The sequence below is a fragment of the Pteropus alecto genome, unplaced genomic scaffold, assembly GCF_000325575.1.
Source record: "Pteropus alecto unplaced genomic scaffold, ASM32557v1 scaffold59, whole genome shotgun sequence".
Taxonomy (NCBI): Eukaryota; Metazoa; Chordata; class Mammalia; order Chiroptera; family Pteropodidae; genus Pteropus; species Pteropus alecto.
In genome coordinates, this window is record NW_006443292.1 from 3,770,721 (window position 1) to 3,773,800 (window position 3,080).

The window sequence follows — 3,080 nt, forward strand, 5'->3', positions numbered from 1 at the left end:
GACGCCAGACGGCGCTGCGCCGGGACGCGGGCCAGGCCCCGAGGGCCGATGACCCAACGCCGCAGGCATCCGAGGATAACCTTTCCCCCTCCTCTCCAGCACCAAATAAGGGGGCGCTTCCCTCTGCGCGCCGGCCGCGGCGGTTAGGCCGGGAGGGGGGGTGGCGTGGAAAGCAGGATCTGGGGACCAGGCTGACAGTCCGCGGAACAACCGACCGCATTGTTCTCGTCCCTCCTCCCTGCGGCCGCGGACTTGGGAGTGGCGTGCCAGCGGCCGGGGCCGCCGTCCGGGGTCCCCCCCAGCCCATCCGCAGCGCCGCCGACGCCCCCATCCCCAAGAAGTGGAAGCGCGAGGCCCCCTCGAAGCGCTCCCCGCGGACCCTGCAGGCCGGCGGGCGCGGGGCGCGGCTGGAGGGCAGCCAGGCCCGGCCGCCAGGCCTCGGAACCCTGGCATCGCCCCCGAGGGAGGGCGTCACTGGCGGTTGACAGTGTTTGGTAACCACAGAAACCGAGATTTGACCTATATTTTCGAGGATGGCCTCAACTCGAATTCGCCTTCTAGAAATCACAGCGAGAGCGCCTGACCTGGCTGTCCATTTTCCTGCTGCTTTACAGGCCAGAGTGCCACCCAGAAGGCTGGGCCAGCCCGACGGGTCTCCTGCGCTCCAGGCCAGGAGCAGCGGGCCGGCGCCTCGCGTGGCCTCCTGCTGAGGCCTCCTCTTGACAGACACAGATCCTCCCGCCCACCAACGGAGGGAAGGAAATGGCACTCTATTTATCGAGATTTAAAATACGTTTACTGGTGGCTCTTTCATTCCGCTTCTAAGCCTTATCCTAAGTAGGTAACGGGGAGGACGTATTCAGATGCTGGTCACAGCCCTGCTTGTGACAGCTGGCCTTAGCTGAGCATTTACTGTGCGCGAGAAACTGTTATAAATGTTTTATGAGTATCTACTCGCAACATCCCTATGCGTGGGGATTATTAACACTCCTGCTTCGTAGAGGATGAACCCGCGCTCACAGGTTAGGCTTCCGCTCAAGATTCCCGAGCTGGCCAGGGGCAGAGCCAGGACGTATGCTTGGACCCTGGGGCTCCCGTCTGTGCCCTTGACCGCAACCCTGAATATTTATCGATGGGGATTTGATTAATTTAGAGTACACCCGTATAATGGGAGACCCTCCAGCCACTGAAACCATGATGGAGATTGGGAGTAATTGGCCTGAAAAAAAAAAAATTTCCACGACATAGTAGTGAATGAAACCAGCCGGTGACACAAACACCATGCAAAACAGCATCCCGCAGCTGCGCAGAAGGGAGCTCACGGCGGCGCTGGCTGCGGTCTCCCCCGGGTGCTAGCATTTTAGGTGGCTCATTTCACGGGTAGATTTTCTGTATTGGTGAAACCTTCTCGGAAGTGAATGTATATTCTTTTCTGATAAAAATCTATTTTTTTTAAACGGCATGAAGGAAATAACATGTCTCTGTGATATACATGTATTTTATATATAGATATAGATATCATTATCTATGTTTTTAACCCCTGCCAAGTCTATGCCCAAATCCTACTTTCTCCACAAAGCGTTCCCTGATCCCTAAAACTGGAAGGTACAGCTCCCCACGCTCCTTACAAGTGAGAACTTGTGTCTGCACAGATATTCGGCTATGCGAGCACATGTCCATGTCACCAGCTGCACTGATAACTCGGGGAGGGTGACACAGATGAACTGTTTTCAGGATGTCCCCCCGAGCTCGCACGGCACTTTGCCCATTGCAGGGTTCAAATCTGTATCAGTAGATTGGCACGGACCCGTAACGATGGAACGGCCCACGGAAGAGTCACTGGCGTCATTAGTTGTTTGGCACCTGCCTTCCATTAGTCAGGTAACTTCCTACGGTTCCCAGGAGCTTCTAGAAATAAGAGCCAAAGGAGGGTGAGTGGTGGAAGTTAAGGAGTCGGGGGGAGGCCCGTGGGGGGCAGTGGTGGCCAGTGGGCGAGGTATGGGTTTAGATCTGTTCCCTGCAGATCTCCATCAGTGCCTCCGCTGTGCTCCTGTGGGCAGCCTCCCAGGACAGAGACCCAGCCCCGAACTGTCCAATAAGTAGCCACGAAGCAGTGAGCCTTCTCAAGGAGAGACTGACCCCTTTCACCAGGTCTCAAGTCCAAGGGCAAGAATAATTTCAGCGCTGGCTACCGTGATGGGCAGAGAGCTTCGCACCTGTACCCGACACTGTGCTAAACGTTGTCTAGGTAGCTCTTCGAAGGAGAGATCAGTAATAGACAGTCCCACTGGGATTTGAACCCACGAACGCTGATGTCAGACTCACGTTCTTGATCACCAAGCCATCCTGCCTGGCCCATTCGTGGCTATTTGCCGTTGACTTTGAATGACCCACAAGTCATGCCCGCATTGGGGAAAACAGAGGTCCATTCAAAACCCTGGGGCTTACAGATCTGAGACTACAGAGGTGATATGGTCACACCAACCTAAAGTCGTCTCTCAGGTGGGCCCCTGGCCAGCTTCCTCCCACACGAAAAGGGATGCAGTGGGCCCCGGTACTGTGTAGCAGGGCGAAAGTGCCACGTGGCGTCCCACGCGTCATGGGCCCTCCGTAAACGTCGCTGTGGATTTTCAGATGATAATCTGCTTAAGTCGAACGTAGTATCAACATTTATTTACTTATTTATGATTTGACAAATCACCTCTCGAACATCCCTCCACGATTTTCGAGTGAAGACGTCAAAACTGACTCGTGGAGCAGGCAGTGTGATTTTTGTCTCGCGTTTCCCCTGGAATGTCTGCCAGGATGTCTTTCCTAGCTCTGGAGGAAGTCTCAGGCCAGCCCCGTGGCTCTCTACTGGTCCCTCCCAGGGACACAGGCAGGCCCAGGTGATGACAGACCGTCTTGATTCTAGAAAGAGCATGCGCAGCGCCTCCCAGTCTCCATCTTCGTTCGGGATGACGGCGCCTTTCTCGCCTGTGGGGCGCCCTGCAGGACGAGCCTGCTGCCCGGGAACGGAGGGGCGAGCGCTCCCAGTTTTCCCCTCTAGCCCTCGCCCCCCCAATCCTCCCCCCCACTCC